General features: G+C 41.2%; 2 long non-coding RNA genes across 2 annotated transcripts in view; both read right to left on the bottom strand.

The window, feature by feature from the left end:
• LOC140704590 (uncharacterized) overlaps positions 1–26,719 on the bottom strand; it is a 229,469-nt gene that overhangs the window by 63,241 nt on the left and 139,509 nt on the right. The window lies entirely within an intron of this gene.
• The window catches only part of LOC110077803 (uncharacterized), a 146,476-nt gene continuing 130,306 nt past the window's right edge, over positions 10,550–26,719 (bottom strand). The window contains exon 2 of the long non-coding RNA XR_012083872.2: positions 10,550–11,434. This is a non-coding gene — a long non-coding RNA (uncharacterized LOC110077803). The remainder of the gene's footprint in view (positions 11,435–26,719) is intronic.

The following is a 26,719-nucleotide window of genomic DNA, read 5'->3' as shown; positions in this document are numbered from 1 at the left end:
CTGTACCTTCTCTCCACAACTTCTACAGATAGAAACCCATGTGGACAGATATTCCTCCCCATCTACATTCTAGTATGACTGGAACTGGAGCAAAGAAGACTGTGTGGTTTGTATACACACAAATACAAACACACACACTCTTTGTGTGGGCCTGATTAGAGTTGACCTCTCACCCAGTCAAGCCCACAGTGTAGAGTAAGGTTATGCTTGCCACCTACTTCCTACACACACACCCCAGCCTGTACAAAATACTGCCATAAATGAGTGATTATTGCTTGACTGTACAGAAGACCACTCTTCCCAGATTCCCAGGTTTGATTTTGTGGTGCAGAATCAAACTCTTCCCAGGTTTGATTTTGAGGTGCAGAATAGGCATACACAACTCTAGCCTGAGAGGAATGGCATTTCCCACAGGAAAATGCCATCCATGAACTAAGCCTTAGTTTCTAAGGGAAGTGTCCACTTCAAGCGCTGGATTTATTCCACTGGAGTGCTTACGGTTGTTACTAACAGCTTTACCATTAGCTGGCACCAACATCAATGGGAGAGTAGGAAGTAGAGACTGATCAACATCTCTGATTGATTTCTTAAAGTAAACCTTTCATTTGGGCTTTCAAACACATGTGGCAAAACAGCAATTCTTTATAAGTTCCTCTATTCAGAATCTTTCCGGCAAGGAGTTTTTACAATTTATGGCAGAGACAGAAAGGAACAACCATGCATGCAACAGATCCAGAGTTTGCAAAACCTATTCTTCCAAATTATGGCTCCCAGTGGACACATAGGCTGGAAGATTCAGGGGTTGTAATCCAAAAAAAGGAACTTTTCCCATTGCTGCCCATACAACAACATCCTTGCTATGTCTTCTACTCAGTTCCTTGCTGGGCCCCCACAGTTTTTTTGTGAGTGGGGGACACTTAGAACATGAAAGTGTTTAATGGCAATGCGAAGCCATGAAACACACAGTTTCATCTCATTTTCACACTCCCTGCAATAGTTGGCATGTAAGTTTGGCCCTTCTCTTGCCCAGTTTGAGACAAGGACATGGTAAGAACTATCAGCTTGTTAAAGCTGTTGAGAAACCGGTTATCGTTGACCGCTGGGACTAGGTGCTCCATCATGATGAGCAGCACTGGTGCAAGAGGTTCTTCTCCAGTCTGAGAGTCCATTTACAGGACCTCTAGCTAAAGGTCAGCCATGTATTTGTGGTTGCTACCTGTGATACCCTGTGCTACCTCTGATTAGAGGTAATATCATAGAATCACAGAGTTGGAAGAGACCACAGGGGCCATGGAATCCAACCCCCTGCCATGCAGGAACTCCATCAAAGCCCTCCTGACAGATGGCCATCTAGGCTCTGCTTAAAAACCTCCAAAGAAGGAGACTCCACCACACTCCGAGGCAGGATATTCCACTGCAAAGCAGCTCTGACTGTCAGGAAGTTCTTCCTGAGATTCAGGTGGAATCTCTTTTCCTGTACTTTGAAACCATTGCTCCTTGTCCTAGTGTAAGGAACCATGGAAAACAAAACAGTCCCTTCCTTGACATGACATCCCTTCAAATATTTAAACATGCCTATCATTTCCCCTCTTAACCTTCTTTTTGTAAGGCTAAACATTCCCAGCTCCCTAAGCCACTCCTCATAGGACATTAGCTTCCAGACCTTTGACCATTTTGGTCGCCCTCCACTGGACACGTTCCAGGTTGTCAACATCCTTCTTGAATTGAGGTGCCCAAAACTTGACACAATACTCCAGGTGAGGTCTGACCAAAGCAGAATAGAGTGGTACTATCACTTCCCTTGATCTAGACACTATACTTCTATTGATGTAACCAAGAATTGCATTGGCTTTCTTGGCAGCCGCATCACACTGCTGACTCATGTTCAGTTGTGGTTTTCCAAGACTCCTAGATCCCTTTCACAGGTACTGTTGTCTAGCCAGGTGTCTCCCATCCTATATCTGTGCAGTTCATTTTTTCAGCCTAGGTGTAGGACCTTACATTTCTCCCTGCTGAAATTCATTTTGTTAGTTTTGGTCCAGGACTCTAATCTGTCAAGGTCCTTTTGAATTTTAAATCTGTCCTCTGGGGAATTAGCAACCCTTCCCAATTAGTATTATCTGCAAATTTAATCAGCATCCTCTCTATTCCTTCATCCAAGTCATTGATAAAGATGTTGAATAGCACAGGGCCCAGAACAGAACCCTGAGGCACCCCACCAGTTATCTCTCTCCAGGATGAAGAGAGGCCATTGATGAGCACCCTTTGGGTTCGGTCAGTCAACCAATTACCAATCCACCGAACAGTAGCACCCTGCTAATGAGTGTCCTGAAGTACAGAGGCCACAGTTGGAGGCAGAGTGATCGATCCAGAGCTTGGAAGCCACAATTCCTTTTTCCACAACAAAAGCATAGCTGTTTTACATTTCAAGGGTAAATTAATAGGTGATTGTGCTCCTTTTGTAAGATAGCTGTAAGTTTTAGTTATTTTTATAGTTATGGTGGTAGAGCCTTACTCAATGGTGGAAGAAGAATATCATTTTGCCCAAGCACTGGCATGTGTTTGTGCAGTTGCCTCATGTTCCTTTGTGGATGCTGAGCTAATGGCAAGGAGAGGACACTGTGCTTTGTACCACAGCCCCCCCCCCAGCTTGTCACATTTGGGTTGTTTATACATAGTAATAAATAGATCACCATTTAGTTATTCTTCAGAAATAGGAAATGAAAATTGCTTTAAAGAGTTTAGCTCTAATGATAACTAACCAGTTATGGTGGACCTTTAACTTAACCATTTGCTTGTTGAAAGTAATTTTCCAAGCTCTTGATGTAAAAGACTAGTGGAAGTTTCACAAAGCCTGGGAAACTGAGGGCATTGTAGACTGAAAACTGCATCCGCCACCATGTAGCTGGAAGAGGGACCAGGCGGGGGTTCCGGGGCAGATCCACTCCCAGCAAAAACCCAGCAGAGATGTGCCCTTGCTGGAGGGAAGCAGCATAGCTCATGTAACAGCCAAGAAAGTAGCTACGGCACAAATTCTACTGAAGGTTAATATTTGCCTTTCTCAAAAGCAAACTTATAAATCCCCCTGGGTTTATCTGCACTTCAAAGGTTTGTTTATTCATTAACAAGAATACTCAGCTGCCTTTCTTCCTAGTGACACAGGTAAATAGTAGGAGAGCTCCTACATCCTTCTTGTCTCCCCTCCATCCTTGACGTTCTGACCTGCCCTTTGCTTTCTATCTCCCAGCAAGATGAGATTATGCAACTGATCTGCAGGTCCCGACAGACTTTTCATTGCAGTTCTTTGTTACCCATGTTGTCGCTGAGTCCTTTGCAACTCTGCGGCTTTGCAAGCTTCTTCCAGTGGGCTAAATGAAGGGAGGCAGTGGGTGGACTTTTGCAAGTGTCCATCGGGGGAAGACTAGCTACACCAGATTGTCCCACAAGCAACCTTTATCGATTTCTTTTGGGTGCAATGTTGTCTTTTAAAGAACAAAACAAAACACCATCTACATCATGGAAGTCTACACAGGTATGGCTTGTGTGCACATGCCAATTAACACACAAGCTTAGCACTGGCACATGGCAAGGGAGGACTTTGGAAAGAGATCTCAGTTTCTGATGGTGCTGTGGTGATTTGCGATGTGTTGTCTCAAAGCAAAGGTGCCTGTGTGGTTGGCTGCCAATCATGGTTAACCTCCAGCTCAAATGTAAACTTTGGTGGCAAGGAATGCAACCTGAGTTTGTGCAGTCAAGATGATGTGTCCTTAACTCTGAAATTAATACACTTCTAGTTTCAGGAACATGTAGTTTGTCAACTTTGTCATTTAATGAGGAGGGCTTTTGGGGTTGCTTGGTCTGAAGAAGCTGGCTGAAATCTCATGGAATTGTTGTGGTTCCCCAGGTCTCCAGACAATGAGCTAAATCCCGTGAGGAGCTCTGGAGAGTGAGAATGTTTGACTCTCTGGTGTGTGAAGGGGCTTCTATGCTTGGACATGTATTTCCACTTGTTCTCATCTGGCACCAGTACTCCATGACTCAGGACAAAGGCTTCTTTGTCTCTTACGCTTGCATAAGGGTGCCATACCAGCTGCCCAGGACTCAGAACAAGAGGCTGGCCAGAGAGCCAGCTGGGGCATGCAGCTTGGGCCCACATGCCATTTGGAGAAAGAAAGGTGTGGAGTCCCTTGGGAGCTGTTTCTACAATCAGCTGGCCCAGAGGTTCCACCCTCTTCCCACCTTTTGCTTCCTGTGATATCATAATTCTGATATCATAATTCTGCTCCTATGACATCACAAGGGACTAACCCAGGTTTTGTCTTAGGGAATGGGGCAGGGTGTGCGGCTGCCTTGGCAATGGTTATATATTGTCTCCAGAATCAGTGGCAGAATGCCTCTCCTTACCAGATGGCAGAGAACACCAACAGGAGTGTACTGTGGTCCTCAAATTCTGCTTGTAGGCTTGCTACAGGCATCTGGATGGCTCCTGGACAGGACAAGCCTTTGATCTCATCTAGCTGGACTTTTGCAATGTTTGTTTCTTTTGTTGTTTCATGTTGTGTCCCGTTAAAGAATACCTGCCACTCAGGAATGCTCAGAGCAAATTGTGCATCACTTCATTAAAAGACAATGCATTTAATTTGGTTCATTGGCATACATACATTTAGAACTGGACAGGTCAAGGCACTGCTGTTTTATGGCACAAGTTCTAAGTCCACCATAAAGCTTAACCTCCATTTGTTCAGAAAGATTGTTGTATTTTTCTTTCTTCCACAATGGACCTGAAGGAATCCTCCACCAAATTCCCAGGCAATTTCCCATCCCAGGCATTGATCAAAGCTGGAGCTGCTTTGCTTCAGCCAGCTTGCAACATCATAAGCCTTCAGACAGACACTATGAATACAAGGTGGGGAGACTCTTTAGTTTTTGATTGCTTGCTTGCTTGCTTTTTTGTTTGATCCACAATGGAATATTTCCATTTCACTTTCTGCTTACAGGCTTTACCAAGAGTACTGGAATTATACCACATTATAGGGATATAATAACACAAATATGTGTTCCGGTTTGTCTCAGCAGCAGTATGTACTGGTACGAGATGAGTTCTCATAGAAAGAGCAGAGCAGTTTCTGACAGATCAGCTGATTCGCTTCCAGACAATGCAACAATGATGCTAAAAAGTATTTTCGGTAGATATCGATAGGCCAATAGTAAACCGTTTCTGAGTGCTCTATAGCTAAACAGCCTTCGGCAGGGTTGCAATAAATTGCAACTGACTTGACAGCATTTTACATGGCAAACCCCTTCCAACTACATGATTCTAATGTTAAGTCTTAAGAAAGTGCCAGTATCCTGTAGCTCACTGATAAGGTGCCAGAGGATGTTTCAGTAACATACAGTTACTGTACACCATCAAGATCCTCATCAATTAACCACAGCAAGTTAGGCAAACAACAATGAGAACACCGCATTGAGGGTTACTTATAGGCAAATATCATTCACCAGATATTTCATTTTATAGATGGGGACCCAAGTAGTAATGCAGTGAGAATGCTTGCTACAAATTATTACCAAGGCTATACTGAAGATATACTTTCCAATCCAGATGAAAAATGTGAGTACTGTACAGTAATTTGGCAAATAAGATCTGTATGCATTGGAATTTCTGAGAGAAGTTTATTTCTTCCTCTGCTCTCGCCACAGATTCGTTCTACCTCCCTGCCCTCGAAACTGTCATCTGACTGTGAACTCATTCTCTTCTGATATTTCTTTGAATATCACCAATTTAATGAACACTTGTAACAGTATGTTATGACACACACCACGGCTGTAACGGCCAGCACCACACTGTGTTTTGCCTCCTTTCTGACAAGACTCCTTCATAAACATTTTGGCACAGAATCATACAGTATTACCATCCAAGTAGATCTTGAAGGTCACCGGGTACAACAATTGGTTCTTACAAATATCTGTGGAAGCTCATGCAGTGTCCATTCTAGTTTCCCCCTTGCTTTTGATTCTAACTCCTACTGGTATCTGACTGCAAGATTTTTTTTCTCCCATCTCCTGCATAAAATGCATGTGTATTTTTAAAAAGATGCACATTAATTGTGTACATTTTTAAATGACATATGTTGCTTCCATTGAGAAATGTGTTTGTGTGCATGTTTCAAATGAATCTTCAGTGGCTTAAGTACCACTGCTGCAGGCTTGGCAGAATATAGGCTCAGGACCAGATTTCATTAAACTTCACAGAGTCCAAATTTGATTACATTGTAGTGAAAACCCAACACAACTTGATTTCTTACTCTACCTCCAAATCTATTCCCTCCCATATTATCTCTCACATTTGCATCTGTCACCTACTATTATGCTTATATTGCCTATTGATTCAGAGATTTCAAAAAAAAAAAATCTCTGTGCTGGTCTTTTTAAATTGCCCAATATATAATATTGCTCCAAATTACAATATGGCCCTCCTGTCTTCCACTGCCTCCCAGAGTTTAGTCAAATTCATGTTGGTAGCTTCAATGACACTGTCTAACCATCTCGTCCTCTGTAAACCCCTTCTCCTCTTGCCCTCGCACTTTCCCAACATCAGGGGCTTTTCCAGGGAGTCTTCTCTTCTCATGAGATGGCCAAAGTATTGGAGCCCCAGATTCAGGATCTGTCCTTCTAGTAAGCACTCAGGGTTGATTTCCTTTAGAATGGATAGATTTGTTCTCTTTGCAATCCAGGGAACTCTCAAGAGTCTCCTCCAGCACCACAATTCAAAAGCTTCAATTCTTTGGCGGTCAGCCTTCTTTATGGTCCAGCTCTCACTTCCATACATCGCTACTGAAAAAATCATAGGTTTGACTATGCAAACCTTTGTCAGCAAGGTGATGTATCTGCTTTTTAAGATGCTGTCTAGGTTTGTCATCACTTTCCTCCCAAGAAGCAGGCTTTTTAATTTCCTGGCTGCTGTCACCATCTGCAGTGATCATGGATCCCAAGAAGGTAAAATCTGTCACTACCTCCATATCTTCCCCTTCTGTTTCCCAGGAGGTGATGGGACCAGTGGCCATGATCTTAAGTTTTTTTTTTATGTTGAGCTTCAGACCATTTTTTGCGCTCTCCTCTTTCACCCTCATTACGAGGTTCTTTAATTCCTCTTCACTTTCTGCCATCAGAGTGGTATTTTTTGGCACTGCCCTTCTTTGGGATTGGGATGTAGACTAATCTTTTCCAATCCTCTGGTCACTGCTGAGTTTTCCAAACGTGCTGGCATAGTAAGTGGAGCACCTTAACAGCATTATCTTTTAAAATTCTGAATAGTTCAACTGGAATGCCATCACTCCACTAGTCTTGTTTAAGGCCCACTTGACTTCACTCTCCAGGATGTCTGGCTCAAGGTCACCAACCACACTATCTGGGTTGTCTGGGACATCCAGATCTTTTTGGTAAAATTCCTGTGTATTCTTGCCAACTCTTCTTGCTGTCTTCTGCTTCTGTTAGGTCCCTCCCATTTTTGTCTTTTGTTCATCTTTGCACTGAATGTTCCTTTAATATCTCCAATTTTCTTGAACAGATCTCTGGTTTTTCCCGTTCCATTACTTTTCTCTATATCTTTGCACTGTTCATTTAAGAAGGCCCTCTTGTCTCTCCTTGCTATTCTTTGGAAGTCAGCATTCAATTTTCTGTAATTTTCCCTATCTCCCTTGCATTTGGTTCCCCTTCTCTTCTCTGCTATTTGTAAGGCTTCGTTGGACAGCCACTCTGCTTTCTTGCATTTCCTTTTCTTTGGGATGGTTTTTGTACAATGTTACAAGCCTCCATCCATAGTTCTTCAGGCACTCTGTCCACCAAATCTAGTTCCTTAAATCTGTTCTTCACTTCCACTGTGTATTCATAAAGGATTTGGTTTAGATTATACATGACTAGCCCAATGGATTTTCCTACTTTCTTCAAGCTTTTGCTATAAGAAGCTGATGATCAGAGCCACAATCAGCTCCAGGTCTTGTTTTTGCTGACTGTATTGAGCTTCTCCATCTTTGGCTGCAGTGAATGTAATCAATCTGGTTCCGGTATTGCCCATCTGGTGATGTCCATGTGTAGAGTCGCCTCTTGTGTTGTTGGAAAAGAGTGTTTGTGATGACCAGCTTGTTCTCTTGACAAACCTCTATTAGCTTTTGCCCTGCTTCATTTTGAACTCCAAGGCCAAACTTCCCTATTGCTCCTTTTAGCTTTTGACTCCCTACTTTAGCATTCCAGTCCCCTATAATGAGAAGAACATCTTTCTTTGGTGTCAATTCTAGAAGGTGTTGTAAGTCTTCACAAAATTGGTCAATTTCAGCCTCTTCAGCATTGGTGGTTGGTGCATAAACTAATTATTGTATGAAAGATCTGCCATGGATTTGTATTGAAATCATTCTATCATTTTTGAGCTTTTTCTACTGTTTTGTTGACTGTTAAAGGTACTCCATTTCTTCTACGGGATTCTTGCCCATAATAGTAGATATGATAATCGTCTGAAATGAAATCGCCCATTCCCATCCATTTTAGTTCATTGATACGCAGGATGTTTATTCTTGCCATCTCCTGTTTGACCACATCCATCTTCCCGAGGTTCATAGATCTTACATTCCAGGTTCCTATGCAGTATTTTTCTTTGCAGCATCGGACTTTCTTTTCACTTCCACGCATGTCCGCAGCTGAGCGTCCTTTCGGCTTTGGTCCAAACACTTCATTAGTTCTGGAGCTACTTGTACTTGTCCTCTGCTCTTCCTCAGTAGCATGTTGGACGCCTTCTGACCTGAGGGGCTCATCTTCCAGAGTCATATCTTTTAGCCTTTTGTTTTTGTCCATGGAATTTTCTTGGCAAAGATACTGGAGTGGCTTGCCAGTTCCTGTTCCAGGTGGATCGCATTTAGTCAGAACTCTCCACTATGACCTGTCCGTCTTGGGTGGCCCTGCATGGCATAGCCTATAGCTTCTCTGAATTACTCAAGCCCCTTTGCCATGACAAAGCAGCAATCCGTGAAGGAGAAAAATCACCATGTTCACACTGAAAATTACATTATGTTTAATACACAACAGGTTTCTCCACTCTGTTGTCCTCCAGATGTCTTGGACTGTAACTACTAAAATGTGTCTGGTTGGGTATGGACTTCTTGTAGTTCAACACATGTGATAGGCACCAGGTCGAGGGTGGCTTCTCTAAACAGATTTCTAAAGCAAGTATCTGTTTATCAAGCATTCAAATGAAGTAAGTCTGTGTGCATGTGATATGTCATCAAGTTGAAACCAAATTATAGCTTCCTAGTAGACTTTTCAAAGTAAGTGAGATATTTAAGGAGTAAGCTTCCACAGCAGGAATTCAAATCCAGGTTTCCAGAGTCCTAGTCTGTCACTCTATCTACAACACAACACTGTAGACCTGAAATAAAAATAACCCTCATAAGTTGTTTAAAACAACTTTATTACATTATTATAGGACCAACTGTTGCACATATTTGCACCACAGCCACTCTCAAGTATTTCCCACCGCAAGGTAATTTCCAAATAATTTGCTTCTCTATAGGACTCAGTTGTGAGATGCAATTCCTCTTTGTTTCTATTATCCAGTTGCATTCTTCTAACCTATCAACCATTTCAGTGTGATTATTAGAAAAACCTGTTTTCTGCTGGAAGTAATGTTTTATCTTCCATTTTTATCACTTCTTGTTTTTAATTATTGTGTCTTGTACCTAAATTCAATATTCCAGTGATGTAACTACACCCCTTCCCCTGCCTTTCTGTCTGAAAGCTGCCTGAAAGCCAGCTTTTATGAGCTTCCCAGCAGTCCAAGATTGGTTTGGGATACACACATGGGGCTGCAATGGGGCTTGAAGATCATATCCCTAACACTTTCATATGGAGATCTGCTCACATGTCCCCCTTAAAAGTCTATAGATGGAGCCTGCCTCGTATTTGGGGAGGAGCTGCACTGTAAGGCAGTTAGAGCAGATATTAACACAGTGGGTTATTGCTCTTAGGCTGGGAGTCTGAATCCCCATTGTGCATCCTAGGAAAAAGGCTACCCAAGATCACCCAGAATGTGTGTAACTGGTGGTGCAAAATGCCCTGCCTCTTGTGCAGCCCTTGTCAAGCTGTCCTTGAGCATCACCAGAAGAAAGGACTAGTAAACCCTTGCTGAGAATTTTTTTAACCTAAAAAACCCTGTGATTGTCCATATCACTCTGCGTTGATTTGATGGGAGATAATTGTTATTTATTTATTTATTTATTTATTTATTTATTTATTTATTCATTCATTCATTCATTCATTCATTCATTCATTCATTCATTCATTCATTCATTCATTCATTTAATATCCCGCCTATTTGGTCAGTTATGACCACTCTAGGCGGCTTACAACGTAAATAAAATACGCATAAAATACACAATTGAATATAAAATTAGTAACATAGTGAACAATAGACAAATTCAACAAGATGGAAAATGAACAGTAGGGGAGAAAGGGAAGGAAGACATCAGGGATTGTTATTCATTATTTAACAAACCAGAGAATATTTGTTGATGAATATTTGAATAATTTATTTAATAAATAAATTTAAAATAAATGCATTCCTGTAACTAGCGGATATTAGCTTCTCAAATGGGAAAAAACTGGCAGGTTTACCAAGCGGCTAGATTTATAGTAAAAATGTGTTACATTCATAAGCTTAACAAAGAAAAATGCAAATCAATTTCTACCAGCTGGAAAGGCAAACAGATATGTTCCAGTATTGTATGTTTATGAATGGTACATGGAGAAAATTCATGATGCTCAAAAAGCTCAAAAAACAGTTTGATCCTCTTTGGTGGTGGATTCCCATATGGAGCAATCAGCTCTTTGTCACCCAGATTCACCAACTGTCCATGAGTCTCTACTGCCATGTTGCAGGGCTACATGCCACCATAATACAAATGAAGAGTATATAACACAGAACACTGAATATTTCTTGTCTACAATACAGTAAGAGCACAGGATCAAAGACAAAGATTAAACAGTGGTATGCTTTTGGTCATGTTGTTTTCCACAGCTACTCCTACTGTACATAGACACTTGCCCCAAGTAATTTTCTGATCTACAGCGGAAATGAGTGTTCATATTTGATGGGGATGAAGTCTATGAAGTGAGAAGGAACAAGCCAAAAGGTTGACTGCTTCATGATGAACAAAGATAGTGGCGAGCTACCAGCACACTGCTAGCTGAAGATCCCATGCTCCATTTCTCTTGACTGTAAGATGAAGCCTTCTCACGGGGTGTCTGTTTTGGTCACAAGCAAACAATCTCCTGACATTTCTCAAAAGAGGGTTTTCCATCAGGTGAGGTCTTCTCTATAGAAATACTTGGGCCTCTGGCACGTTTCTGTCAGCATCTTCTCTGAATCCAGAGTACTTTGTACCTGTACCTGAAGAGAAAGAAGAAGAAGCAACACTCAGTTTTCTATGGAAACACCCTCTTAATATCTGAGAGATGAAAGCAAATGCATATAACATAGCTCTTGCTTCAACAGAAGGAACAATCAGGCATCAAGGCTTGATATCTGAGTACCCCCCAAAAAAGCAATGTCTAACAACATGGAAAATGCAATTGGCATGCAGCTGCCATCCCAACACATGCTCACCTACACTACCAGTTGCAAGAGTGGTAAAACATTATCACAAGTAGGTTGAATATTTATTCATATAACATTATGATTTAAAGTACAGACAGAGTAGGCAGGAAGTGTTAGCCGCTCAGAGTGGTACCGACTTACCAGATGGGCGGGATATAAATCAAATCAAATCAAATCAAATCAAATCAAATCAAATCAAATCAAATCAAATCAAATCAAATAATAAATAAATAAATAAATAAATAAATAAATAAATAAATAAATAAATAAATAAATAAATAAATAAATAAATAAATAAATAAATAAATAAGAGGTAGCTGAACCCTTTTCTTCCAGCCATGCCTCCCACCAAAACAAGTTCTCTGGAACTGTTTTCCTATGACATAGCTCCGAATCTGAAAGTCAGGTCTGCCATGAGAAATCTGGTTGTGAAGCAGCAGTTTCAGGGCAAGAGTGATGACCTTTCCATTAACCCAATCCACATTTTGAGCTGAATCAGCATCACCTTTGCTTTGCATCAGTGGTTCCCAATCTTTTTCGAGTCATGACCCCATTTTATAATAGCCAAGTAACCTGGACCCCCCCCCTTGCCACATTTGCATAAAAAGGCATTTTAATGGGGTAATGTCATCTCTCTTCGGTAAGTAGAGGCTTCTTTCTCCCCTAAAGGTCCTGTTTTTCATACATACATATGTACGCTAAGTTTAATATCCTGCTTCATAAGGTCAAAGAAGAAATTATTTAATGAGGGCTGCAACACATATAAAGTGACCCATGGAATCCCCCTCCCAGAAAACATTTTGTCACCCCCTTGAGGGTCATGACCCCCACACTGGCAAATAGTGCTTTAAAGGAACTCAGCAGGAATTATAACAGAGGATGTGTGCCATGATAGTAGTTGGACATATACTTCCTAACTCTTTATGAAGCTGTAGATAAACAGCAGTGGTCCACACTCTCCCCTTCCCTCTTCCCATCACATATGGGCTTCACTGTCATACCCTGAGGTTCCTACTTTACATTGGAACTGGAGAACTCTTGCTTAGCATCTGATAAAAAAACTGGGATGTCAAGATGGATCCGAGGCTGTAGTGGGGATCACTTTATACTAGAAACCATGCACTGTCTGTAGAATATAAAAATAGTAGTCTGTTGTAAGCAGATACTCTCGTGTAATATGTGCTACTCAGCTGAAAATTACACTGTTCTGTTGAGAAGATCAAAATGCTTAGTATGAACACTCAGAGGCAAGATTATAAACACTGGCTGAGAAGAAAATACATGAAAAGGAAAGAAACATCATTATATATTTTTTGAAGGAGTGGCCGTGTTAGTCTGTGAAAACACGAGGTGAAACAAACAAATAAACAAACACAAAAACCTTGGGGTACTTTGGAGCAGTTAGTCTTTAAGGTGACATGTAGCGAGTTCAGCCCAAGATAAAGCAGTTCAAAGTTGGGCACATTAAGCTTTGTGTTTCTTATATGGCCCCAATCAAAACTGCTACAAAGAGACTGTACCAAAATCTTGGAATGGCATCACTTGTATGTGAAGAATGGGACCCAGTTTTTCCCATCCCGAAAGGAACATTTACTACTCAATTTGCTTACACATTTTCAAACAGCGTTTTTTTAAAAAAAAAATCATAAACTGGCTTTTCAGGGCCTGTGTTCATGGCACTGAGAATACTCAATTAATTTGTCCTGGAAATAGATATACAGGGCTACAGTAGGTTTCTTTGTTCCTTCCCCTTCTTATCATTACCCCCAGGTACAACAACATTATTTAACAACAACATTATTTAAAACCTCAAAGCCAAATCCAGGGTGCTCGAGAGGGGATTGTTGGTAAAACAGAAGGAAAGGGATATATACTTTATATATAGTTTTCTAAACTTCCCTATATGAAGAGACCTCAATCAATCTACTAGTAAAACTTTCTCCTTCTATACTTCAACTATAAAATCATGACCACCAACACAGAAACTATGTACATGAAGTTCTATATAATTTGACTAACAGAATAACATGAGGTTATATATATGTAATTCCACGAACATGCTTTAAATATCAAGGATAGGGAAAAATCTGTCATTTTGCCCCATTTTCAATGTCTTTGACAAACTAAAGGCAAGCTGAAACATGTTGAGATGTAGGTCTTATATAGCCAGAACCATAATTAGGGATTGGCAACCCGAACTTTGTCCCAGGGTGCCAAATTTAGAGGGTTTGTTCCATCCGCAGGCACCTGGAGCGGCCTGGCAGCAAGGCCTATTGAGACACAAAAACAGACATGGATACGGCAGTAGAGGCCAGGTCTATCTGTTACTTGGTAAACTACGCCTCTGTACTGGACTATATAGGAAGTCAACGTTAATTAAAATGTATGGTATGTTAAACAATATATACAGATATAAAAGATACACTTCTGATTTATTTTTGTTTTGTTTTTTCACTCTGACTGTTATTAATCCCCTGTGGAGATGCTGGCAAGGTGTTCACCACTGTGAAGTACTTCTTGTATTATTTTCACAGCGTGAATTGCAGTGTTGGTTTGGGGGTGCAACCTGTGGCGCTTGCCCTGAGTGTCAAAAGTACTAGTCACATCTCTATTTGTGGCCAATTATAGTCTGAGTGTATCAAATAATATTCCAGGGTTTCAGCAATTCTAACCTTCACTATCAGTGGAAAGAAATGGAGAGAAGGTGATGCTTAGTTCAGATTAAACAGATTTTGGGGGGGCGGGCGGGGAATATGAGGAATTTAATGAATATTCAACCAGAAACTGTAAACACAATCCTGCCGAGAACTAGCTCCAATAAAAGTAGAAACTAAAGAGAGGCAGTTTTGTCTCAACTGGCACAGTATCTGGGACACATTGACTGTGGCGTTCCCCTAGAAACATTAGATTAGAAATAAATGAGACTTTGCCCCAGGATGCTAACACGAAATGACTGGCCACAACCACGTGGCTCCAGCTGGCACTTCCTTTCTGTTGCCTGGCAACAGCATGCGCTTGACAGAAGATGATAAACAGAAGGCCAGAGGGAAGAGGTTCTGCTTAAGCCACTGTACTCCATATAACTAATCCTGGAAGGGAAGGCCGCATTAGGAATGGGTGGTGGTGAAAAAGGAAATTAGCTTGGACAAATTACCGCTGCACACACTCCCTTGCAGGCTAAACAAGCAGGCTCTCTGTTACACTTTTAGGGGCTAACAAGATGTACATTCTAACATCTGGGCAATGTTTGACCAGCATGAGGCCAGAGGCCAAAAAATTAACACTCAGACACAGTCATGGCTGTATCCAAATTCTCATTATAGGCCTCTGTATTAGGACTTTAAAATGCTGAAAAATATGTGGGGGATCTTTCAACCAGTACCATTTTTGGCTTTTGCCATCTGGTTGGTGATGTGACTTATGAAGCCTGCTATGAATGCCAGCCTTAAAACAACTAGTGTGATCCTGGTTGTGATCCTGCTTGGGCTTTGCTCTGTGTGGCTCAACACAAAAACAGTTTCTCTTATGCAAAAAGCAAGTTATTACATTTGACTTAGAAGGAAAAAATGGGAAAGCAGGGAAGGAGGGAATAATAATGAACATATAGTTCAAGAAGTCTGCTTGAGACAAGGTGCAACAATCCAGATGGGCTGGCAGCACCATTCTCCCCAACCATGAGAGTAGCAGAGGGCATTCTAGGTTATGTAGGATGAGTCCACATTAGGATTCCTCATCAACGATGGCTTCATTTCGTGACAGGTGAGGAGATATTTCTGTGGCCATCACCATGTGGCCAAGGGTTTCTCGTGTTACTCTGTTGCTTTCGGAATCTATGGACCTATAATACACTACAGTGGTGCCCCGCTAGACGACGACCTCGCAAAACGACAAATCCACATGACAATGAGGTTTTGCGATCGCTATAGCGATTCGCAAAAAAGTATTTCCAATGGGCGATTTTCGCTGGACGATGTTTGGGTCCATGCCTCGCAAACCGTTTCTCACAAGACAACAATTTTGGCACTGACCCGCGCTTCACAAAATGGGTGTTTTCGGGACCGATGCTTCATAGGACAGCCATTTTAAAAGCTGATCGGTGCTTTGCAAAATGGCTTCCATATGGGCGATTTTCGCAAAATGACGACTATTTTCCCCATTGGAATGCATTAAACGGGTTTCAATGCATTCCAATGGGGAAACAGTTTTCACAAGATGATGTTTTCACAAGACAGCGATTTCTATGGAACAGATTATCATCGTCATGCGGGGCACCACTGTACTCAAATATAAAACCCTTTCAGATTTCTACTTTGCTTCTAGATAGTACAGGGCTACTTCACATATTAACTTGTTCTTTTAAGATCCAATGGCACTTCTGAAGACTTAGATACATGATAACTGCCCGCACACTGCCAAACAAGAAGTGGTGTCACCAGTATGGTAGAAAGGCCACACTCTCCCAGAAAAATAATTTCAGAGACCCTGTAAAATATGTAACTATTAATATGTACCATTCTTTTGCTGTTGTTCCCTTCACAGTTGAATTGTGTCTGTTATAAAAGCAGGGGGAGAACATCCTGGGAAGTGGGTTTATTTTTTTTTTACACTGACATCCCACTTTCTCTCCAGTGAGTTCATGATGGTATATATGGCTCTCTTCCTCCTCTTCATAACAAGCCTGTGAGACTATTTAGGCTCAAAAGGTGTTCATGCTTGAGTGGGGATTTGAACTCAGTTTTTGCAAAACCAAGCTAAACATTCTAACCACTAATCACATTTCTACTCTGGTTGCCACATCATGAACTAGCAAAGAGTGTGCTTACACTTTTAAATGATTCAAGGCAGCGGCAGAAAATACTGCTGGGATATCACCTGTCCATTTCCTCTCCTGATCCTTTCAGCCACCCTCTCTGGCTGCCAGTAAATCTTTACTTATTGAGAAGAAAGTAGGCCAGGAGGACCAGTGGAGGAATGAATAGGGGGTTACAGTACCTCTACCCTGCCCGGGAGCTTGATAACACTGAGAGCAAGGTTAGGTATTTCTGGTGGGTTCAGGGCCATACACACTGTAACTTCTTTTTAAAAGAATGGGAGTGAAGATTCCAAATTGGAGGAGACCTGAAGAAAAATCTTCACAAACCAATAAGCAGTGGTGCACACCCGTGGGTCCCCAGATGTTTTTGGACTACAACTCCCAGAAATCCTGGCCAGCATAGCCAGTGATGAAGGCTTCTGAAAGTTTTAGTTCCAGAACATCTAGGGACCCAAGGTTGGGAACCACTGCACGAGAGCAACATGGGACATTCCCAGCTACATTGAATGAGTTCACGTTAGGATTCCTCTGTCATCAAGAATGGAAGAACAGGCTGTTTTTGATGTTAAACCCTGGAATATTTTGCAAAAACAGCTCACATCACCTATCCCTTGATTCAAAGATTAAAAAACTGCCTTCATTCCTTTAATTTGGCAGAGGAGCAGGACACTGTGTCAGGTGGGGTCCAAAATTTGCCTTGATATCTAAAGGAGTATTTATTTCCCTGAGCAGCAATTAAATTACAGAAACAGGTTTATACACACCAGATTTGTGTCCCAAACTGAAATACAGGAAGGTGCTATGTCTGAAAATAATAGTATAGGATTGGGAGAAGTTCAGAAAATGTTACCACAAATTAAAAGGGCAGAAAAATATCACCAAAATCAATCACTTACCCAGAAAACCTTACCTATCAGAATGGTTAAAAATTTGAGCATTCTAGTTTAGTAGGGAAAAAAAGGTAGCAAGTATAATAGATGTTAATAAAACAATGATTGACATAGATAAAATGGGTAAAGGAATTAACAATAATAATAACCTTAGAAGTGTAGAGCTGGAAGGGACCCTACAGATCATTGAGTCCAGCCTCTGTCAAGAAGGCCCAGTGGGGGATCGAACTCCCAGCCTCTGGCTCTGCAGCCAGATGCTTAAACCAATTTCCCCCCTCATAAGACCCAAGATAATACAGTGGAACTGACTGATGAGATAGACAACATCCAAACAAAATACATATTCACACACCACTGATTTGATGAAATTTATCATAGTGAGATGCACAGAAGGCCAGAAGCTGCATTGTTTTAAAAGAGGACTATTAAGATAGCCTGCTAGTGGAAGAGACTATCAAACACGATCAGACATGATAGCTGTTTTATATATTACCTGAAGGCTTAGAACAGTTGTTCCCAACCTTGAGTCCCAAGATGCTCTTGGACTAGAGCTCCCAGAAGCCTTCACCGCTAGCTATGCTAGCCAGGATTTCTGGGAGCTGTAGTCCAGGAACATCTGGGGAACAAAGGTTGGGAACCACTGGCTTAAAGGCATATGCCAGTAAGCCACAGTGGGATATGCTGTTCTTCTCCTGTATTTCTTGTGTGATTTCCAGAGGCCTCTGACTGATCACTGGGACTGACCTGATGGTAAGCTAGATGGCACCTTACGTTTATCTATCAGAGCTCTTCTTAAGTTTGTTCCATACACCAGAAATCTGGCCATGGATATATGTGCCACACTGCGCTTCTTTTTGGGCTTTAAGACTAAACCTGTCTATCACTAGAATGGGAGAGAGCTGTACTAAGTTTAGCAACAGGAATGCTAAATTTGCAACATCTTCATCCTAGCATACAGAATTTAGCAATGAAAATGTTCTGCTCCATCTTTTCTGGAGAAACACAGTGGAGAAATTTAAGAACAACCTTTGCACAATCAGCCTTCAATAGCAGTAGTGATGACGATGATGATGATGAAAATAACAATAAAAAGCAGAAAATAGAAAATGATAGTCCATTATTTCTTACTTTAAGGCCTGGCCTAATACTGTACAAATATTTCTTAATGAGAGAAATAGGTGTGCCTACAAACACACCCTCTGTTATAATTCTTTGTACAAGGTGGTGCAGTGCACACACAGAGAGCTTTTGAAGTTTCTGCGGGTACCTGAGCATTCTGCGGCAATCAAAGCCCCATAAAAGCAGAGCTATCAAAAAAACATGCACAGAAAGCTGTTATCTTTGTTATCTTACCACTCAGATAGGTTGCTTCTTTAGCGGCTCATTTGAAGGAGTGTTGCCCTAAAAAGATCAAAGCTGTTTCCTGAAATGCCCCACTTAGATAGAGGTGCCAGCCAGCTTTCCTGGAGCTGCTCCTCCTTGCCTAGGAGAGGTTTATACCTCCCCACCACCACCATTATTGGATGCAGGAAGACACGTGTCAAGATATGCCAGTATCCTGGGTGTCACCAGGCTATTTGGTTGGAAAGGGAGAATCATGCCTTCCCAAATGGCTTCATTATCTCTGGCACAGCCACCCACCTGTTGTGTGCAACAACACGGAATTAGCTAGTTGCCTATGTAAAATAACAAAAGAGTGGCCATTTAATGGGGCCTCTCCTTGGGTTTTGGATGCATCTTCTTATCTCCTCTACACTGTTATCTAATGGGAAGGCCATGATTTGAGTACTTGGCTTCAGATAATCAGATATTCTACTCACAGCTGGATAGAATAAAGTAAATAAACAGGTTACCTCTTGGGCACCCCAAAGAACCTGGTGCATGAAGGAATGCTGGCTTAGCCATACCCAAATGAAAGGAGATGCCAAGATCCATTGTGAAAATTTTCTATGTTACTATAAATGCTGTAAAAAAAGCAACAACTGTGAAGTTTCACCTGAAAATATGCACTGCTTGGAACAGTATTTCCTGGACTACAGCCTTGATACAGTAAATGTCCCTTCTTCCCTGGCTGTCAAGTAATAATAAAGAAGGGGAAATGGCTTCTTGTTACTACTGCTGATTAACAAAACATGGAAGAGTTTTCAAAGACCACATCTACAATTTCACAGCTAGATTTTGGAAAGACAAAAATGGTATTAAAATTGAAGACTGGTATTGTGAAGTGTGGGATATTGCATTAAATGATAAATTGACTATTGAACTTAAAATAAAAAGAGGGGAAATAAGTTCTAACAATTTTTATGATATTTGGGGTAAATTTGTGGAATTTGTATTAGTGAAAGGAAGGGGGAAAGCCTCTAAAGAATACTCAATACAATTTTGGAGAGGTAATCTGTAATAAAATATTATTAAATGGAGTCCCGTGGGTATGGGGTACACATTAGAATTTAGTGTATAATAAGCACTATTATTTGTAATTTTTTCTGTATTTTTGTTGTTACATATGTGGTTTTTTTTTGGTGTTTTTTGTATTATAAAATAAAAAAAGAATTGAAAAAAAAGACCAAAAACTATTTAGGATATCTGTGAAATTGCCCTGGTTATTTTTGGAAGCCAACTGGGAACAGACAAATATTAACAAACTTGTGTGCAATGCAACATAGGAGTAAAATGCCCATGTGCTTTTCCAAGTGTGCAGGAGGAAGGCAAAGACTTCATTCCTGAACGATGCACAAACAGGCTGCAGACATCTGCTGAAGGAACAGTTGGCTATAGAGAAGAGTAGAGGTGAGAAGGGTCCCCTCTTCTACTTACAGAATGGTGCCAGCAGAAGAAATTCGATTATACTCATACAAGACTTGTCAGGTTAGCAACATACCATTCCCTGACCTTTCAGGGCCAAACCCTAAGACCAGGGAGTGGATCCTTGTGACATACCAAGGGTGAGGCAGCAAGGTTTGCCTCAGCATCACTCACTGTAAGATTTGTCTCCTTGCCTGGAGGTTTGGAGATGCATAACAGCTCTCTGAGACTGGCAATCTACATACATACACATACACAGACGTAGCATTCTTAATTGCCAACAGATGTAGAAGCAGTAACGAATATGCATATCTACCCGTTGTTCGTTTGGCCTATCATTTCTTTCTGTATTTGATGATATCTGACATATATATGTGGGTTCTGTTATTTTTGCACTGCTTCCTCCTCCTCCACTCCATCTAAAATAGCAGGCAAGACATTTAAAGATAAAGAGGCCCATCAAAAATGAATAGCAGGAAACACATGGTGGACTTCCTCAAGAAAAATGAGGTCTTATGCCTCACATGGCTTGCTTTCTGGCAAAGTGGAAAACTTGGTTATGCGGCATTTGAAAACTCCCTGAAGCACACAGCGAGGCTGAGTGATTCAGCCAATGGCCCACACATGGAGTGAGGTAAAGGGGTCCCTGGGGTCAAAGAACTGTGGCCCTTCAGCCCCCACTCCTTTCTCCACCAACCAGCAAGTCACAGAGGTTCCCTTAGGCTGTAAGAGGAGGAGGAGGAAGAGGTCTGAACTGCGGGAGGTGGAGCTGGCCTCCATACAAGGGCACAAGCTGTAAATGAGCAAATTCCACCTCACACAGCAGGACAGGAAGACATCTCCATCCAGAGAAAACACAGAACAAGGCAAGAATAAAATAATGATGTGTAGATGTAAATTCTGTCTGTTTGCCATCAGCTTCTCCTGCCACCACCACCCCCTTACTTTGGCAAACACGTGTTCAGCAACGCTTGAGATACTCTCTTGGTTAAGTCATTTGGAGTGAGTTTCTGATTCAGAAGGAAAAAAAATACATGCTGGGACATGGAATTTTGTTTACATGCACAACTGTGTGGGTAGCAAAGCAGAACAGGAAAGGAAAATTATTCTGGTAGTTTTAGCTATATGTACTGTTTTCCCCAGATAATCATTACAACTTTTTAAAAAAGCTCCTTGTTGGCTGCCTATTTGTAACAAAAAGGCATCACTAAATCTTGGCCCTTCAAGTTCTGAGCACATTCTATTGACAGGTCAAAGCTCACACAAGGGTTGGAAAAAAAAATCTGATAACAGTACTTATGTGTACTTCCACCGTATCCTTGAACACTAGTTAAAGCTGGGATGGGGAACACTTGGCTTTTCAAATGGTGTAGAGCTGTAGCTGCCATCATCTTCGATCCCTGGCTATGTTGGCTAAGGCTGGTGGAAGTGAATGCCCAACAACATCTATGTGGCTGCACCTTCCCCAACCATGTTTAAATGGGATGCAGTCCTTGGCTTGGTAGCCTGTATGTAGTTTGTGATGCTCTTAAGTATGGAAGCTATAGAATGGACATGTATATAATTTTTCTTTGGAAGTAGCTTATTTCTTTTGCCATGGTGACTTCTTTGTAGACAGAAGTTCCATTGCACAGGTACAAACTGTACCTTATGCCTCAAGGTACAAACAGACAAGAGGCTAAAGGCAATGCTCTGACCTTGACAAGACAGCTACAACATACCGCCAAGCACGGCATAGGCTCCTGCACTAGCGTAGGATACCACATTCATATGACCTAAACAGCAAGCTGTTTAAAATACAGTCAACATCTACAATTTCACAGCATTTTGGAGCATGACTGGTTGGGTTTGTTAAATTAATATTGCTCATGTCACTGCTGTGTTGCGATCTGGAAAGCTTGAGAGGAAAGCAAGGGCAAGGAATTAATGGAGTAACGTACAGAAATTTGTATGTTTGGCCAATTCTTTGGTTGCAGACTTCTAGTGATATTTTTCATTAGATTATAAAAATGGTAGGACCAATGTTTCCTTTTTAGGCAAATAAAATTAGAATTTTTCTCTCTATTGGTGCTTAGCTGCTTTTGCACAAAGATATGTTGGGTTCTATTTTAAAACTGTATCCATACCTGTGTTTGACTATGGTGTTCAGGCACAGTGGGTCGCTATGGCAGCCAGTTCCTTCACCCTCTGTACTTGCCCTGTGCTGGCTGCTTTAAAAAAAGGCTCAGGAGGAGCTGCAGCACCACCACCACCACCCATTCCATGGTAAGGCAGGTGTACAGCACTGAAGCCGAGAAAGAAGAGGCTTGTGGATGTGGAAAGTGTAGAAAAACGTCATTGGATGTGACATCTATCAGCCCTGAAGATGGGTGGTGGCATAACATAGAGCAAGGAAAATATCAGGGGGAAGGGGCGGCCATACAGAATCTGAAGGTGGCTACAATCACAACAAGCAGTGATGATGATAATAATGAAGAGAGCTATAATGAAAGGAGACAGGACAAGGAAGGCTGCTAAGATTCCTTCAGTTTGCAGCCATTTCATATTTTCCTCTTTAATAGGAAGGGAGGGAGGGAGGGCCCAGAATTACCACTGGATGATGGTGTTGTCTGGGCCACCTGTAAAATTATGGGAATGGGAGGCAATTACACAATCCTCTGATCCTGCCTGGCACTCAGACAAGTGAGGTTCAGCACATCAACAGGGAAAAAATGGGGCACTCACTCACTGTCCACTGACTCCCTTCCAAAGTACAAGCCTTCTTTGAGAAGCAAGGAGTGGCCATTCATACTCCAGGCTGAAGGAAAACAAGCACACACTTTTATTTCCCAGGACACCTTTTGCTAGTAACTGGTTAATAAGTAACCACATCCCAGACAGGTGCTGTCGGCTAGGCTTTAAGAGTTCTTGTTTGGATGAAAGGTGAGTCATTTCCCTTTCATGTTGCTAAACGAACAATGTGTCATGGAAAAGACATTCCTTTAAGAAGAAAGGGAACGGTAACTTTTCCACATGCTCTTCTAGCAGTTTCATGTGCAAACTGTACCGTGAGTGATAAGTGGGAATTAGATTTTACAAATAAGGCTGTGGCTCCAAAATATACTGGGATGCAGGGGAAATTGTGATGAGAAGATGCAAGAGCCTCCCTCACACACCTCATTTTCAATCTCTTTCCCAGCACCTTCAGGGCAACACCTGGAAGCTGAACTTCCTATCCTGTGATCTGATGAGGATCAATGAAGGCAGGCCACCTGTTACTTCGTTCCCACTTTTTCCTTCCCAAACTCCTGGTCTGGATATATTTTCCATCCCTAAGCAAAACCACAACTGAGCAAGGTTAGCCAAGTGGGCTTTTTTTTGTCTTTTTTTGTTTAGACCATCCAAGCAATTCTGTTTTTTACCTGAGATCATCGCTGATGTTTGAACCTTCTTAATTATGTTTACCACAGTTATGTGTGCTATCCAGATGACCATTGTTCTGGCTTTCAAAGAATGTAATTGCCTTTAGCAATTAGCACCACCTCATGTGTGTTGCCAGCTTTGCCGCCCCCAGTGCCTCCTTGTTCTGCAACCTACACATGCTCACAAGACCACTTGTACAACACAGTACTCTAGTGTGCTTCGTGCAGGATCTTTGGGCCACACCGACAGGACTTGTGTGCTTAAGTCTGTAAGCACAGAGGAACTGGAGAGCTACTGTGGTCATGGGGCATGGCTCATGTCTGCAGTCCCTCTGCACAACGCACACTCACAGCATATAAATGGTTGCTTAGATTCAAATAAGAATTTGGTTTTTAGTTGACATCCTTTTCCTGATTTTGCATTCTAGTGAAAGGACAAATGGTGGTCTTCATATTTTTAAACCCATTTATTTCACTCTTTAATTTATTGTACAGTGTACCGAAGAAGTCTTTTTGGCTAGCATGATATATGGCAGATAAATAAGATTGGTCTGGACTAGTCTTTCCTCAGCTGGTGCGACCAACACCACTCTTAGAAACCTTGGACTGCAGTGCCCCATGGCTACACTAGCTAGGGATTATGGAACATCACAGTAATTCGATGGCACAGTGGAGACCAGCGTAGGAAAGTCTGATCTAGAACAAGGATGTCCAACAGGAAAACTACAATGGCAAGAAGATCAACTATTACTGTTTGTTTCTAATTAAAATGACTATAAAGAAAACAATGACATATACAAGAGTACTCTAAATTGATATGTACAGTATTTCTTTCTGTATAAGCCTGCTGAAACAGCATTAGGCAGGGTACACTCCTAAACTCACATCAGTAGAAGCAGAAGAAAGTGATGAAGTATAAGGATACTCTAATGAAATTGCTTTGTCTCGTCTGTTTAATCATTAATATCGTTTCCATCAAATTAGAGGTGGGGGAGGAGAATGGGAGAAAGAGAGAGAGAGTACAGGAATCATAATGGGTTTTACTCAATTTGGAGAGCTGGTTTAGTCAATTGTTTAGAGTGTCCGATTAGGGCTTCAGAGATCTGGCTTCAAAACCCCCTTCATATTTATAAACAGCAGGGAAAACCATATACTGTACACTGTTTATTTATCAGTTTGCTTCCATATTTCCTCCTCAAAAATCCCTAGACAACGATACAGCAATAAATACAATAAATATTTATGTAATAAAGTGTAGGAATGTATAATGTTTAACACAATAAGTACGGAACAACAGAAAAATCTGAGTAAGAAAAACCCAATCCTAATCACTGAACATTCATAAATGTCCAGGTTCACTATTTTGAACTCTTTAGAAGAACTTAGAAAGAATAACAAAACTGAAAAAACATTTTACTTAAGCTTCAGTTTTCACATGTTCAGTAGATTCACGTATCACTGAACTTTTCCAATGCTCCCAGGCAGAGTGCCATGTTGAGATTATCAAAGGAAGGAGAAAATGTTTTTATATGAAAAATGCATTATTTAAAAAGCTACTATTTGTATACTTCTTAAACTCTCAAGGTTATCATGAATATATATAATTATTTAGACAGTATAGATCTATTGACAGCAAAGGTGATGTGGCCTCTTTGTACAATCAAAACAAGTTGTCATATGTGCAAATTTTCAATCCATGGATTCAGCCAAATGGTTGATAATGGCTAAAACTACAATTGCCACAGAAAGCATGGGACTGGATGCTTTAGAGAAAACTACCAGGAAGTTTGTGATCGATCCATCGATCCATCGATCCATTGATCCATCGATCGATCGATCGATCGATCGATCCATCCATCCATCCATCCATCGATCCTTCCTTCCTTCCTTCCTTCCTTCCTTCCTTCCTTCCTTCCTTCCTTCCTTCCTTCCTTACTTACTTACTTACTTACTTACTTACTTACTTACTTACTTACTTACTTACTTACTTACTTACTTACTTACTTACTTACTTACTTAAAACATTTTGGGAACAAATGCACCTGCTTAAAGCAACTTGTGAGAAAGTACAGTTCAGCCTTACTCAGACTGCTGCCTACATTGACTAGGGAGTGAGTGTAGCTTAACACATTTGGAAGTCACCCACTTGAGGATGGCTGGTATAAGTCAAAAGCCAGCTTCCCTCAGAAACATCTTAAGATGTGAAAATATAAAGTAAGTCTCTGATCTAAAAACAAAAGAAACAGAAGAATATCCTTTGGCCACAAGACTCTTTAATCACATTTTGAGTTCCTCACGTTTTAAGGTCTCTGCATGGGGCCCTTCTTCCAACCCCACTAGCCTTACAAACTAAATTTCAGAAGGACGGTAAGAAAATGTGGTTTTGGTGGCTATTCCCAGGCTGTGGAACTCCCTTCCACAGGCCCCTGTCCTTTCTCCAGCATACAAAATCTTTATTTTCAGACAAACATTTGGCCACTGAGCAGGCAGCAGATAAAGAAGTTTTTAACATGGGATGCTGCCCTTTTCTTTAAAATTCTGAAATGTAGGGTGTTTTTTGTTTTTTCATTTTTGTTTTGAATTTTTGTTTTCAAATGGCTCAAAACACTGTTTAAAGTAATAAGCGTCATTTATCACATGATCAATTGCATTTTAAACATTTTTATTAAATATCTACCATCGCCTTCAGCTGTTATTTTGCAAGCCATCTTGGTCCCACGACTAGGAAAAAGGCAGGATACAAGTGAAACAAAGTGAATAGAACTATATTCTGCATTTTAAAAAATCTATCAGCAGTTTTCTGCCATGGATTGAGAAGAAGTTTTATTTTCTACCCAACAAACAGCAACTCCGAGGAGCCTCTTTCCACATTCATCCCTACCACACACACACCCCTATACAAGAAGGCTACTGCCGCTTTAAATAGCACATGTGTCATGCCTCATCTGACATGGTGATGAAAGAATGAAGAAAATCCCCTTCTCCCTGGTTTCTAAAACAAGGTGATAAACAACAAGGTGATGTTAGCCCTGTCCAAACCACAGTGGGTCTAGAGACAGCTCATTAAACCCTGGTATCTGAAAGATTACCCTGGGGCTTCTTCATTATATCCCCTTCCTCATCTTTGAGGAATGAGGAGATTGTGACTGCTAGCTTGACAGGTGCATCA

This window comes from Pogona vitticeps, chromosome 2, assembly GCF_051106095.1.
Source record: "Pogona vitticeps strain Pit_001003342236 chromosome 2, PviZW2.1, whole genome shotgun sequence".
NCBI lineage: Eukaryota > Metazoa > Chordata > Lepidosauria > Squamata > Agamidae > Pogona > Pogona vitticeps.
Note: the sequence above shows the minus strand (reverse complement) of the source record. Positions and strands in the feature narration are given on the sequence as shown.